This window comes from Lasioglossum baleicum, chromosome 15 (assembly GCF_051020765.1).
Source record: "Lasioglossum baleicum chromosome 15, iyLasBale1, whole genome shotgun sequence".
Taxonomy (NCBI): Eukaryota; Metazoa; Arthropoda; class Insecta; order Hymenoptera; family Halictidae; genus Lasioglossum; species Lasioglossum baleicum.
The window spans coordinates 6340828-6356666 of record NC_134943.1 but is presented as its reverse complement, the minus strand read 5'-3'; the positions used below and the strand labels follow the sequence as shown (position 1 = coordinate 6356666).

Genomic DNA, 15839 nt, shown 5'->3' with positions numbered 1-15839 from the left:
GGGGCGTGAAGAACACAGATTCCGTTGCCGCGAAGATCCCAATCTGGGAAAGGTTAATTATCGTTTCGGTCTCGCGCAGAAATCGCGCTCGACGCGAGACGGCCGCGATGTGAAAGATCCCGAGAAATATACTTTCTCGCAGGTAACAATGGAAAATCCGAGCGATCACGTGGGGCACCTGCGAATTCAGGATTGTCCACCACCATCCCATGAGATTCGCTTTCCTTCGAAAGGAAAACTTCTCTTCTCACAGTCCCCCGTAAACGTCGGACAATCGTTCCACGCTGTTGCCATTACACACGCCGACGACGACAGTGAGAGATAGTGGAAGTTCAAAGTCCAGAGACTGACCAAGGAAACAAGATGGCGGCGTTCAGTACCGTTCAAAAGTAAACGTGATCAACAGACTACGGATGTCTATGCAGAGTACCGGCTTTTATTAGTCCGTCGCTTAAACAGATTCAAAGAATCCTTGTTTTATGATTTTGAATGAATGACCGGTTGAATTATTGGCTGACTAACTCCTCTTTGAATAGGAAAAATTCTAATGGTTATTTGCCATGACCGTAAGCTGTTAACGAAAGTTTACTATCATCGTTGGTCACGTATTCCACATAAGCTAACATACTGTATTATATAGACTTTACACAGTGATAAAGAATACATAGTCTCGCGTATTTGTAATTCATATTGTTCGATAATCTTCCTGTGGTTGCATTATTTTGAATGTATTATCTTTTGGAAGGTCCTTGGAATCACAAGTTATTGTTCTTTTCCTACAAAGTCATCCTATTGAAAGAAAATAGTTCCAAAAATATTGTTGTAATTCTATTAGTTTCTAATTTTGAACGTGTCATTCAATGAATGTTACTAGAAGTAGATAATTATGCTGAATATGTTGAACTTGACAGATAATGTGCTATTTGAATCACTTTGAATCATCTTTGAAGGATGCCTTATCAGTAGCCTAGAATTCTACGAGCCAACTATTTGTTTCAATGGTCGGGAACTATTTATTCTACACATTTTTTGATATAACGGAAAAATCGAAATTTCTCATTTCCTTATTTAAACAATTATTACTTTGCGAGAAGTGAAAATTGTTCAAGGAAGAGGGTATTTTTTCTTTATGTCGCCAAGTTCTGCTCGAAAGGGTCCGAAATCGACTGATAGCGCAACAATGGAATTTTGGCTAGAATTGCGATCGATGCAACGATTATGTTCGCGATCTGTAACGGTTCTAGAAAGTAAAACGCAGCCGGTGGTAGAGACGACACGTCACGACGGTGGCATCGGTCACTGGGATGGTAAAAGTCAATGACAGCCAGCTGAAAATGCCGAACCGAAACGGCAATTGGAAGGCCGACCTCGTTACTTTTCGGTCCACGTTTGGTCACCGGCGGGCACGCACGCGTCCCGTTGTGTAATTTCGTGTTATCGTAAACGTAACGCGCGGGGGCCTCGCGCGATCAAAACCGTACACCTTGCGTAATCGCATAATTTTACGACGAATCGGCAGTATTGCGCAATACTATCTTCGCCAAGAAACGAAAAGCTCAGCGGATAGAGAAATCAATTTTCCGGAGTACCCCGAACACGGGCGAAGGAATCGTTGCCGAGTCTCGAACCGTTCACTAGATTACCTTAAGCAATTGAAAATTACAATATTAACATATAGATAATTAATTGGTATGCAATTGAGAGGTGCCAGTGTCTGGAAGATTTCATCCACGTGTCAAGATACAACTACGAATTTATATGTAAATGATTAACTGTGCAGATTACCATGTTTTTATTTGCACTTCGTTAATGCTAAAGACAGCAAGCAGAGTAACGCGTTTCGAATTTCTTCGAAGACTATATTTGCAGAGCCTTGAAATTATTATTCAATAATTAGACTGCAGATTTTTTTGTAATTGCGAAAAAATTAATAGATCAAATGCAAAACTGAGAAGGTAGTAATTTTGTATGTAAGTACAATTTACGAGTCCAGTAACCAATCGTGCCACATAATGTGTTTTTATGCAGAAGCAAACAAGCGCGAACTTATCTAGCAGATTTCAAATGCATTGCAAATTGAAACTTGCTTTTTTCGTGACCTCCCGCGTGGTTTCACAGCCGCAGATTTATCGCAGTCGCATCTAGCAAAGCATAGTGTTATCGTTCATGCGGCCATCGATGTCTCTGCTGCACGGCACAGCGCAGCGCGGCGCGGCGCAGCGGCCCACGGAGAATTTTAACGACGCGTCGATAATTGTCGGACGTCAGCGAGGACTGCATTCGAATAATGCCATTAAACCACCATTGCACGCCGAGCCTTAGAAATGCGAAGGAGCATTTCGTTGGTGACACCATGCGAATCTTCACTGTCTCCGCTCGTTTCGAGAACGTCAATTATTATCAATCCACTTCTTTATCATTCCTTGATTTTTGTATCGCTTATAGTGTGTCTTAACTTAAGTAACCTTTTTTTCACTACTGCGCCCGTTCTATTCTATTCTTGTTTTTATTAAAATATTTATGACGACCTCTGTGTGCATATTACGTTCATTGCTTCGATACTTGTTGATTTATTTAAGCTAATCAGATTTTATTTTATCGCATGTGCGCACGTAATGTTTCAAGATTACCTTCGTTACAATATTTACTTCTACACGTTGCCTTCGTTTATTTTGTCATGTCTAATTCCCATTAGACTAAACAGACCTTTTACTACCGTTTCTATTAACCTTCCAATACATTCAATTTGGAATTCTTTTTCCGTACAATCTTTACAACGATCGTCACTATTTTTCAAGTTTATTCGTATCTATCTAATTTTCTTCACTCCAAAAAATTTTTCTGTGATGTCGATCCATGTGTCATTCCATTGTAATTATTATCATTGCCACATTCACGAACGAACTCTTATCTCACAATCAGAATGCGGAACTGGCGTACTCGTAAAATTTACCAGACTTTAATGGTCCGTTTCATTTTCAATCTATCGGGAGCATTAGCGGAAGAAAGTCCGTTCCATTTGATTCGCTCTGCATCTGTCCATGAAAGTGTAAATTCGCACATGCTTCCGCTGCCCAGTTATGGTAATGGAGCGATACGCCATTTTCGCCTTGTAATATTGTCGTAACTACGCTACGAATCCTCTCACCAATTCCTGTATGCGTACTCAGCACTAGAAAGATTAAGGCTAATTGAAAAAATCCTCATTCGGTGCAAAATTCTTCCCGAGTCGTGGATCATAAACTTTGAAAAATGAAGAAATAGTCGGTAAGTATTAATTTACTAACCAGCTTCGCCGGTTACTCAATTCTTGCAGAATTCCCGGACGGCGCGGCGTGAGACACGCGGAACACGCGGCGAATCGGTAAAAGCGTGAATCCGCGGTCGACTTTCCTTAAAACGAGAGTGCCGGTCGCAATCGAGCGGCGCTCACGAAAAAGAAACGCCTGATCCAGCGGTTTTCATAAGTATGTCAGCCGGTTTGCCGGTGAACCGGGCCGAAACGTCATCGCGAAACGGTTATGCAGTCGCGGCAGCCGGGCCATGCCGGGCCGCTGCATTCCCCCGCGCCGTTATGGTGTCGATGCTAAATATCGCCGGACGTTTCGTCATTTCGTTTCTTGATCGATCGAGAAACACCCAACAGGACCACCATAGTTCGATTACCATTTTATTGAATTTTTCGAGTCTGATGTCGAGGAATGCCACGCCGATGCGCGGATGCAGAAGAATAATATGTATAACGATCGAGGTAAAATTATTGATGGTAGTCGAGGTTCAACCGTTGTCCGGCGATTAACGTGGCTCGCAACTTTGTTCCTCGTAGCCGTCTACGAAAACCGATCGCCGTGACGCTATTCACTTTTACTTGCCCCGGAGCGGAGCCGCGAAATACTTTCTCCCGCTTTTCCCGATGACAGGATCGGGCCACGTTTTTTCGCGTGCCGCGTCACGTTTCAGGTTTTCAGTTCACGTAATCTGCGAGTTGTCCAACCTCCTCGGACTTCTCGAGCTCCGACAGTCGAGAATCGATCAGCTTATCGCGTGCAACAATGTTTACTTTTTGATCCCTCTGAATTATCATACTCGTCTTTACAGTTTTAGACTATACAACATAAAATTAAAAATAAACTAGCGGTCTTTACGCCTTTATTGCATTCACGATAAAAATGCAAGAAATCTGGTCCATTAACAAAAATTAGTAGGATCTTTCTTTGATCGCTAGAACACGAGACTTTTCTTCATTCCAGTGTTTACGAGATGTGGAATTTCCATAAAAACTGGCAGTCTAATTACGAACATAACAGCACTTGTCAAATCAATCTGAGAATTAAAAAATGGGCGATATGATCGACTCGGGGACACCTTATATAATGATTTCCAAGAGACTTGCGATAGATCAAGAACATCACGAGTTTCAATCAATCTGCACGGACAGTGACAATCTTCCCGTCAAAGTTTCGTCACTCCGGAACGGTTTTCGCCGCCGTCAATCGTTCGGACAGAAATATTATAGTTATCCAGTTAATCCCGATTTCTCCGCGATCTCCATAACGATCGGGATCGATCGTCTCGATTCCCGTGCTATCGCGTAATAAACCGACTTTCGATCAACAGTTGGCCGTATTATTCAATCTCCGTCTCGAATTGCTTCGCGATAAATCACAGTATATTAAACGTTGCCATTAAAGGCATCTTTGTTTCCTCGAACGATTTCCCATTATAATTAATCATCGTGGAGCGGACGCTACTGGCGTGTTACACGGCCGGGAAATATTCAAGCGGCAGGTATAGCAAATGATCTCTTCATGACCTCAAACCCCGGAAACGTGCGCAGAGACCAAAAGAAAGACGCTAACAGTCCGCCCGACCGTGGAGAATCGCTGTCAATTATTCATCGTGTTAGTCAAGTTCGTCCCCGCAATTAGACGGCCGACGCAGAAATGGCAGACCGCAATTAGCATCGCAAATCTCGTCGGGAAACGTGAAGTCTCAAAAGCGTGACCGCTGGAGAATTTGTTACGCCTTTCAATGGGTTTGTCTGGGCATGTTGACGTCTCATTTTCGAGCTTATGGTTGCTACATTTATGACGATGCTCGACGTAACGCCGGGTTTACCGAATATATCTGTTTACTGGGTCCAAATATTTTATTTTACAATTTTTGAAATTGTGAAAATTTTTTTTCGTGGGATTTTATACTACTTAAATTCTACTTCAAAGTTCTGTCTCAATTTCAACCACCAAAAGCAGTTTGAGCTTAGTGCTGTAGTATTAGAAACTACACTCTAGTAATTACCGTCATTGTCGTTGGATGCCTGCAAAATCGGTAATCATCTCGATAATCCAGTCGTGTCTGGTAGGTAGATTTACATTCGAGACGATAATTAGCAGGCAGAGATTAATATGAAACAGTGATAATTAATTACTACGGAAGTGATCTGATGGCACCGCGAAGACACTTTTATGCTAACGCGATTATGAATTACGAAGATCGTGAATCAATGGAAGAAAATAATATCCATAATTAGTCTTCGAAGAGTTGTTTGTTATGTTAACTTGAATGTTAGTGTAGACGAGTTTAGTTTTTTTTGCTGTGCATATTCTTGTTTATAAGTCGTTCTAACATGCAAAAAGAACATAATCGAACTGGTCGTCTTTATGATCTTCGAGTTCGAACGAAATATGATCTATTCCGACGGGCATAAAAAAAATTTTCAATGAATATGGATAACTATATTTTTTACCTTTTAACGCGTCATAGGAAATTGTATAATCGAAATAAACAAAAGTGACAGGTCCCCATTACTAAATATTAATGACGACGCAAATCTATTCTTCAAACACACACTTCAATGTTAATATTCAATCCGAGATTGATTCGGGCAAGCAAACATGAAAGGTCCTGGTAACTGAAATATTTGAGTTGATTCAAATCCCAAAAGTCCATTTTTCTCAAACCCAACACAAGATGTAAAATTCTATAATTCAAACTTGACAATTTCCCATAAATAAATTGAATTCCTGTGACACCTTGGTTAGCCAGAGACCTCCCAATGTCTCCAAAATGGCGTCCGATGGCAAATACATTAGGATTCCAGGGGATTTATTGCCAAGCAAGGGTCATCAGAGAAATACCGAAAATTTATGGGACTTCACCGAATTTCTTGGAGCACATGGTCGATTGGTTCTATGCGTCGCGTCGTTTCAAGAGGAGTGACGAAAACCTCGTCTCGATACTCGCGTTGATGTTGGTGATCGAGGATCAGAAGGCCGCGCTCATGATGGCCAGGGTCAAAGTACAGGTCTCGACCGTCGCAGACACCGACGAACGATCGAGGAAGTCGTCGTTTCGTGCCTCCGGCCCCTAGAAGTCGGTTTTTGCCGAGCGCGCGCGCAGACACTAATTTTCCTTCTCCTTGCTCGACATTGTCGAACCGATCACCTCTACACGATTCTAATCCTGGAATAGGAAAAACTCGGACAAAAACATGTTTGCTCGAATAGAAAATTAAACGAAGACTACCGGTTGTGCAACCGGTTGAAAAGTCGCCGGGAGCGGTTGACGATTTTTTCAACCCTTCGCAGACAATAGTCTTTCAGAAAAGATGATTGGATAACGATTGATAAAATCAGTCTTGAAGATAAAATTTCTTTGACGGGACACTTCTTTCAGAGATCTAGAACACTCAATAATTACGGGATTAGGTAATGCAGCGGCCATTACTAAACCAGATATAAATGCGTATATTTTATGCGATGTGATAACGTCATTATGTTATAAAAACTGAGGACACGTAAGCGCGACAGTATCTGTGAATTGTGTCGTGACACGTGAAACGTTCTATTGTATGTTCGTGGAACATTTAATAGGATTATATGTATACACAATTAATGAGATGCAAATATGTACACTTCATAAAGATTTTTATACATTTATGAACTCCGTGCAATAGCAATACGTGTGGCTCTGTGTCCAACTCAATAATTCCTTTGTTTTGCGTCAAGCAGCCACGTACACTCAGTAAACTAAGTCTCCGTACACCCTTTAAAACAGAATAACTTTTTTTATAATTGTACCAAACAATCTGATTATTTATAAGCAATTAGAAGCATTGGTTTACTAGATAATGTGCAAAAGAGATTGTCCAAAAATTACAATTGATCAGGTTACATGCAAAAATAAAAAAAGCATTTTTAAAACTGTTTTATTTGGGTACCTAACGTAAATTTCATCGAAATCGGTTGACGATTCTGTGGATTTTAAGCAGAAACTGATCAAAAGTCGTATTTTCACAATTTTTAACCGCTTGTAGCTCGTGTGTATGTCAATCGATTTCGATGAAATTTTCAGCAGGTGTGTAACTACTATAGATCTACAAAACATATATTTTAAATTTTTATTAAGGGCCCAAATAAAAAAGTTCTAAAAAGTGCCTTTTTTATTTTTGAATGCAACCTTGTAAATTGTAATTTTTAGAAAATATTTTTTGCACATCATCTAATAAACCAATGCTTCTAATTGCTTACAAAACATCAGGTCATTTGGTATAATTATAAAAAAGTTATTCTGTTTTAAAGGGTATACGGAGACTTATTTTACTGAGAGTGTACGTATTTTTCTTCTCTTGTAAAAAATCAACTGTTTCTTGTTCGGAAACAGCAAAGTGTAACAAAAATTTGTAAGATATTTTGCAGGCCTGGGCAACACCTTTCTCACTCAACTGTTGCTTCCGAGGTACTGGTTGGATTTTCAGTTTGAGAATGAAATTGCACGGCGCGGACACTATCACGGACTGTCATCGCTATCGGAGGCTATCGTTTCCCTATTTATAATATTTCCGTGTCACGGAAATATTATATAACGAGAAAATCGATCTTAGGTGGAGGGAAACCCCGATTGCGAAAATACGAAGGTCGAGACACGAGTTGCTCGACCGTCGAACGCGATTATGATGCGAGTCACGCTCGAAATCCATGCTGGCCAATTGCACACGGCGAATCGGATTCAAGCCAAGGTTAAGGCTTGACCCGTGCCTTATGACAGTAATTATGCGAGCTGATTCTTTGGAAACCATCGTTGGATCACTTCATTCGCTCGATCATCCCTTGAATCATCCCTTAATACTCTGATGAATGATGAAATTTATTTTACAACTTCCTCTAAAATAATTGTTTGCGACTTTAACAGTTGTAAGATAAAAAGAGTCACGTCGATAATTGATTGATTCAGTATAAAACCCGTTGTGGATCACAGAAATTAGTCGAGAAAATTATCCAGTAAACAGAGCACTCATTTTTCGGATATTGATCTCCGTAATTAAAAATAGTAGTTCTAATTTATTTAATTTATGCCGATTATGGTGTACTTAGTCGTGTACACATTAGAGCGTACAACAAGCGGATAATAACACACTGTAATAACTGTGCGTTCAGTTAATGGGAGCACAGTAGAGCAATGTTACAGTTAATACCAATTAAAGCACGAAAGTGTTAATGAGCGAAGAGACAGGAGAGGCGAAGAGAAAGAATGCGGAAGAACGGTAGAAACCGAATAAAACGAATGTACGAAGGTTACGTGACTGGATTAGATAACAGGAATAATAATAATCTTATTCTTACGTGTTACACTCCTCGCTGTAATGGAATCAATTAGAATTCACTGCGGGAGAAATTAATCCGAATGAGGAAATTAAAAGGACTGTATAAATAAATCTTTTGAAACAAAATCAAGCAAATTCCTCAATGTTAGTGAATTTTCTAAATGCAGCACTCTGTCTCATAAAATACATACGAGACAGAAGCCTGTATTTTCGATCGCCACGAGCGCTTTCGCAACACAAGAGGCCGGAACAATCGAGAAACACAAGATGCGAGATTTATTCATCGACTGCCAATGAAAAGACGAAAAAGGGGTTGCCCGTGCTGGGAGGGTTGAGTCTCGATCAGCAAGTTCGCAATACGCGGCTGAAGGTCAATCAATATGGGACGTACGTGCTCGAACGCCGACTAAAATCGTCTCCGAGTCGATTAATCGAGAGTCGACACGCGTATCCGGTCGCGCCGTACGTGTTTTCGGATCGCGATCCTCTTAGATAACACGTGGTCGATCCTTACTCTCGAACGATACACAGCCGTATCAGAAATCCGTGTCGATCGTGACTAGACGAAAATAGTCGGCTAACAAAACCTTATCGCGAACTATTATCCCTCCACATTGATCAATTCTTCCAATCCCAAAGAACACACAACGATAATTACACCGTCTATCGAACTCCAACTTCTTTTTTTGCGTCTTCTCAATCGAAAGCGTTTGCTTTCTAACGTTTCTTAACGGTTTCCGGAAGAAAAGGCCCGCTCTACCATGAGGTGTAAGCAGATTCTGCCCCTCGGACCTCAAATTGTGTGTTTCAATAAATTTGAAATTATTCCAGAGATTCCAAGATTCCATTCCTTATATCCCTATTTCTTAAAAAAAAGACCGACTTCCGGATTCGCGGGCAGCGCATCAAACACTGTTCGTACACCGATTGTCGAAACGCAAGATTAGTGTTGGGGATAGCAGACTCGATGGAAAGATAGCAAGAAATATTATCTCATTTCGGAGGAAAAAGTTCTCCGCTTCACGGGAGCCGGAACTTTTACTCGAGAAGAAACCATGAAACCCGACCGCAAGATCGATTAGTCTCGCCCGGGGATCTACAGGCGATCTAATTGAAACGACTTGGTTCCGTGGCGATGCCATTTTCCACGGCGATCGCCTAAGTGCAACGATCCTTGCTCGATACCCACCGCCCCGCACCGTTGTTGTTCGCGTTCCAGACGCGATTTAACGCATCGGTTGAGCGACCGTCGAACCTCGACGATGATTTGTCGCGAGCTGAACGCTTTCTAGCCCGTTGCGCAAAGAAGAAATGCGATTAGCCATTGGTGTCATACGATGAAAAGATCGAGCCAATTTATCGCTCGAAATTATGGGCGATCCGACAGTGAAAAAACGTGGCTGCTTTGTCCTGTAAAAAAGTTCAAATGTGGAATATTGTGGAGAATTTTTGTTGGTCATAGCCGAAGGATCATGGAACAGATCGAAAAGAAATGCATCAATGAAGATAACAGGTGAAAATGCATCGAGAAAGTACTTAAATGCTCCGCTATTTTTAATTTCGCATTCGTCATTCATTCAGCTCCGTCAGGGGCGTCGGAAACCTTAATTAGCAAATTAATCACTGTTCTGATGAAAGGCAAAGAATTGAAGGTGTGGCGGTGATAACCACTACAGAATTAAATTACAGTCTCTTTGGGGGTTATTAATACTAATATTAGACTCTGCTAAGTTCAGTTTCACATTTTTCATTCGGTTAATACCGTTAGGGTCGTCGAGTACCTTAATTAGCGAATTAATCAAGAGTGAGAGGTGTGGCAATGAGAGAGAACGCTTGATTTAATACATTAAACTTTCTGCTATTTTTAGTTTCATATTTTCCGAATTATCTTAGCGCTTCTGTTTGAGCTTGTCGGTGGGCGAATTAATCAACATCGCGACGAAAGGGCGTGTTAATGTTCAGGAATACATAATCGAATGAAGGTCACACGTCTAATTAACGGTAATTGTAGACATCTATCGTGTGGCGAAGGGTCGAAGGTTTGCCAAAGGATCTCGCGAGGAATTCTCCGAAGGAGTTAATCAGACTGTGAAGCACTATCGCTCAGCTTTGTTGCAGAAACAAGAGTATTTGGAAAGGCAAGAAAGATCGCAGACAGGCTAGTTGCAGATAAAGACTGTTAACCAAACCGAAAAATCTGACGTAATAGAAATCGTTAAGTTTCGAGTCCCATTTCATTCTTGTTCGTTCGAATTACAACACGAGATTACGTTCGCTTTAGTCAGCGTTCTTCGAAGAAATTTCACAAAATGGACGACGACCACAGGTTTGCAGGTAATTAATGAACGGCCCGAATATCTACGTAGAAGAACGATCCAGGGAAAACCAAAGCGCGCATAAGCATCTATGTAACAATCGTTCTTTGTGTACTTAGGCACCTTTCTTTATTAACGCCGCTCCACTGATTAGATGGTATCGGTGCAGCGACTGTTGCATGACGATGCGCCGCTTCGAATGCAATTATGAAACGACCGACTATGCGGTAATACTATTAGAACGACCGGTGTAACAATCGCCGATTAGGAAACATGCTCGATAATCAGCTGCCAACGATTACTGGATCGATTGTCGTGGAAATGATCCGAAAATTATACTTTGGCGTACTCATCAAGTGTGCAAAGTGGATTCGTTTGGAAGAAAACAATGCGTCGTATTCGATCGTGGAATCCCGCGCAATGACGAAGTATCTCAGCCGATTAGCATAACTGACGGCCTGAGAATAATGTATCAGTCGGCGATCGGTGGTTTCCAACGCAAAAACGAGACGAGGTTGAAGGTGAATCCCTGCACCTCCGCAGCAGTTGGTCGGATCGCCGTTCAAGGATGCGTCCTCGACGGTTGCAATCGGACGCGTCCGCATCGAAAGCGGACGGAAAGTCGATCCTTTCCCGAGAAAGCGTCGATCGGATAGAAAACGGGCCAGGCGGCGCGGCGCAGCATCGGGGAATTCGAGTGTCGACCATGGCCCAGAAAACCGGCGGCTCACGTGGCCTGATGGTGTTTCTACACGCGTTCTCGCGGTACGTCGTCGTCCGGAATGCCAGAGGATTGCGCAATTTCAGTGAAGCCGAAGTCGATGCCGGTCGAGACATCTCTTCGAGCTGATTTTCGAATGCCAACCGTGCTGCCAATCGGCGTTGACAAATCTGACGTTGCGATTGGGACCCTGGGAACATTTATGTCACAGCAAAGTGGGTCGCGAAGGGTCTTGCAGCTTGTAATGCAGCTTGAGAGAGTGGGAGAGCTTTGGAACGCCTTGAGAATTTTTTTAGGATATTTCAGAGCGTTGTATTGCTCTGGGAATTTTTTTTTGAAGGGCTGTGCTAACGGGGTCTGTGAAGAGATCATGTGTCAGATTATTTAGTATACTGTTCGAAATATTTTTCTACTCGGATTGTAAAGAACCTGCGCGTGCACCGGCGGTTAATTAAAGAATCAACACTTTGAACCTCGACTTTTTGTCCGTGAATATTATGAGCGTAATCGATTCAGCTTACATAGTTTCTAAGAAAGATTTATGCCACGCATCAATCGACTTGCCAGTTTCTTGTCGACTCGACTTCGCATTCGATGAGTGATTTGATACGTGTGCACTCGGCGTCGTATAATTTAAATAATTGCAATGCGATTACATTAATTTCTACACTGTATGAACGTTTCGAAAGCCGTTTCTTGTACTATTAATTTCGAGCTGCAAGAACATAATAACTGAAAACTTGCAGCTCACTTATCCTCCTTATAAATAAATTGGCAATTATTTTGAACACTTTGCTTTTGAGAGAATGACGTTTTCGTTTTCTAGCAGACAAGAACGAACGTTTCCAATGTTGTCCTGTTTAAGTTTTTAGTCTCTTGATTAGACTGCGTGTCTAGAAAGTTCCGGTGGGTGAATCGTTTTCGCGAAACCCCGACAGCATGCAATTGAACCGTAATTCGAATTCGTCGGTCACGGTTGTTAGAGTTCATTATACCTATTCGACAATAAGGAGAATACCCGTGACGCGTGTCGCCGCGGACCCACTGCGGATTAAGTAATCTAACCGCGAATTAGGTCGGACTCGTTCGGTCTGACTGTTGCCGCCATTATCTACTTGCGCGTCCGACCGAATAACGCGCGGCTCGTACCACTGATGGGTGTCACTCGATCGATCCCTGTAATCGCGAATCAAACGCGATCCTCCAGCACAGAAACCCTAAATTAATCTACGTTCTTCGCATACAAATATTTGTAACAATTGCATACATTGCACTACATATCGATTGCTATCATTCCTTCGATACTCTTTTAACCATTTTTCGCAAACGAACGACAACGAGGTTTCCTTCAGCTTGTTAATTAAAATCACCTCCACTCACATGTTTGTATTTCGTATAAAAAGATTTGAACAAAGTGATAAGAACACGGTTGTAGTGCCTTTATTGTGTAAATGAGAAGAAGGTGTGACAATAAACCAAATGATTGACACGTCACCTCGGAACGATTACTCGATCCTCGGAGGATTGAATGATAATGCTCGATGAATATTCATGGCCGGTAACACAACAGAAGACAGATTTCCTCGTTTTATTCAAGCCGAGCGAGAAATGCGTGTCCCTCCGCCTCCCCATCGAATTCCATGCCGCTAATTATCAGCACGGATGCCGATACTCGCGCTATGCCATTCACTCGGGCACACGCCAAGTTGGTAGCTGCTTTCCTGATGGACCCAGGGCCGCAGCGTTATGTTCCTAGGCCTCAGTCACTTTTCTGTTTAATCTGTCATCCACAATCCTTCCCCTGCTCTCCTTTTGTAGATTGTAGAATTTTTTCCCTTCAATATTTCCCTAAATTATGGAAGTTTTTCGTGGCTATCTTCGAGGTTCTATATTTTTTGCTGGTCACCACGATTTTTTCTCAAGGTCTACAACACTTTCCTAGATTCTACAAGGTGTTAGTTGACCGCAGAATTTTTTCCTAGCAGCTAGAATTTTTTGCATTGGACAGTCACGCGTTCGACCAGATCGCGAAGTCAACGCACGGAAATTTCGAAATCCAACGTGATACTGGTGATTGCCGGGATTCGGTTAACGAAGATAATGAAGCGGTAACGGCGTCCCCGTAATTGTCCTGTAATTTCGCGATGTAGGACGAAAGACAACGACTCCGACAGAAGGAAAACAGGACACGTGCGCCAGAACGAATCGAGCGAAATACACGTGTACACGTAATGAAGGAATTTAACGACCGCTTTATATAACGAAATTTCAATTACAAATCGCGATTCGAACAAAATTTACGACAAAAAGTCGCCAGACGTTTATGCAGATATCAGATTTTACGGTCCGGTGTCCTAAAAATCGAATTGTGCAGCACATTGCACATTGCACTTCGATCTTCAATCGAAAATACGACTGGAATCTGTATCGATCGGTTATCCTTGATTTTCCTCAAATATATTGTATGCTTAAAGTATTCGCATAATTCGCTGCTGGGTACACATGCTCGGAGAATTTCTCTAATCTTGACAGCATCGATATATTTTGTACGCCAGGAGTAGTGCAATCATACTTCGCATTCGTGGCATGCGTGGCATGGAATTCCCTCATTTCATCCTTAATCACTGCCGATGTATCCTCGAAAAAAATCTCAATCAATTTCTATGGAACCCGCAGCCCACTAGAGGCATTACAAAGTCATTCATAATATCAAATAATCAATTCCAGGCATAGTTGATGTATTTTCCAGTTTACAACAGAAACAGAGAATAACGAAGTATTTGACTGTATCCAGAAGCAGAAATTAATTATTAAGAGATGAAGTTGATTGTGACACACACACGATCTTAATCTCACGCAAAGATCTAATGACATTTTAATGAGACAATGGAGATATTAATCTCGCATTTCCATGCCGCCGGTTTCCGATTGTGATCTTCGATCGATCGATCATGCCAGGCGATCGTGGTCGCTGTAAAGAGAGATTCTCCGGGTAGAAACGTCTTCGTAGTCGCAGCTTTCTTCCACGGTCCGATATCTGCTCGCGGTGAGCGTTACGAAACGATCGGTTTGTTGACTTTTCCTCTTCGGATGCCGCGTGCGTTTCGCTGCCATTGCTACCAGCGTACCAGCACGGTGGAACAACGTCGCGGGAACCACGTGAAAGCAGTCATCGATCAGCCAAATCGCGACCTTTCGCATCGAGATCGGTATCGCCGGTGTTCGACGGTTAAACGTTCCTTTCTTTCGCCGGATTTATCGTGATCTTACGCAATCATGCAAATTAGGGTTCCCGCAGTTGCACAGCTGATCCTGCAGACCCTCCTCGAGACTACTTTATTGCCAGGAGGAAACAATCGATCGTCGAGGCGAGAGAATCGCTTTCCGGGATATTTTCCAGGTGCTCGGATTCTGATCAAGGAATCTGGTGCACTGGTAAACTGTTTCGAACCTGTTTCAGATGATTTCTACTGGTGTTCCTTGTTTTAGAGAACATTGCATTAGGGAAATTAATTTGGACGCTTGTTCTTAAATATTTGTTAAATCGAAAAATAAATACTATAATATTAAACAATAATCTGTACGAGAACTATAACTCTGCAAGAACGTCCCACCCAGCCTCACAGATCAGTCTGTTATCAAAACATATTGGAAACGACACCGATTGGTTCAAGCTCAATATGTTACACAACAGTCTAGTCTCCTTCAAGCCCGAGAAAATAATTTCGAAACTGAATTATAACATGAAAATTACCATGTCCCCTGTAGACAGCGAGTCAGTAGCATGTAGACACTCTTTCTTTCGACGATGAATAAGCGGTATCGAAGTCGGCAACGTCTACGTGCTGCAACAAGAAGAAGGGGGCAGTTTCGATTTCACTGGCGACGGTGAAAATGTCAACAGGATCTGCCAGGATGGAGGTGGATCGTTTGCACGGCCTTGAGGCGGCGGAATTCCAGCCACTACAGGAAACAACGGGCTCCATTTCGGCGATATGTGAACACGTGAACCTTCTCCGTACATCTCCGCATCCGAGAACCATGGTTGCTCAATGAGCCAGCAAGCATGAGCGAAAAGAAAGCCGCTCTCTGTTGCGCAACCACGCACGATCGCTCTTTCTAAACCATGTTTGCGGGGCTGACGCCAATGAGTCGGGACGCACCCTGGGCGATTGAGGACCCGCTTTTCAGACCTGGCGTA

General features: G+C 42.3%; 1 protein-coding gene across 2 annotated transcripts in view; it reads left to right on the top strand.

Annotated features, from left to right (window-relative positions):
• Snu (ABC-type transporter snustorr) overlaps positions 1-15839 on the top strand; it is a 42821-nt gene that overhangs the window by 14003 nt on the left and 12979 nt on the right. The window lies entirely within an intron of this gene.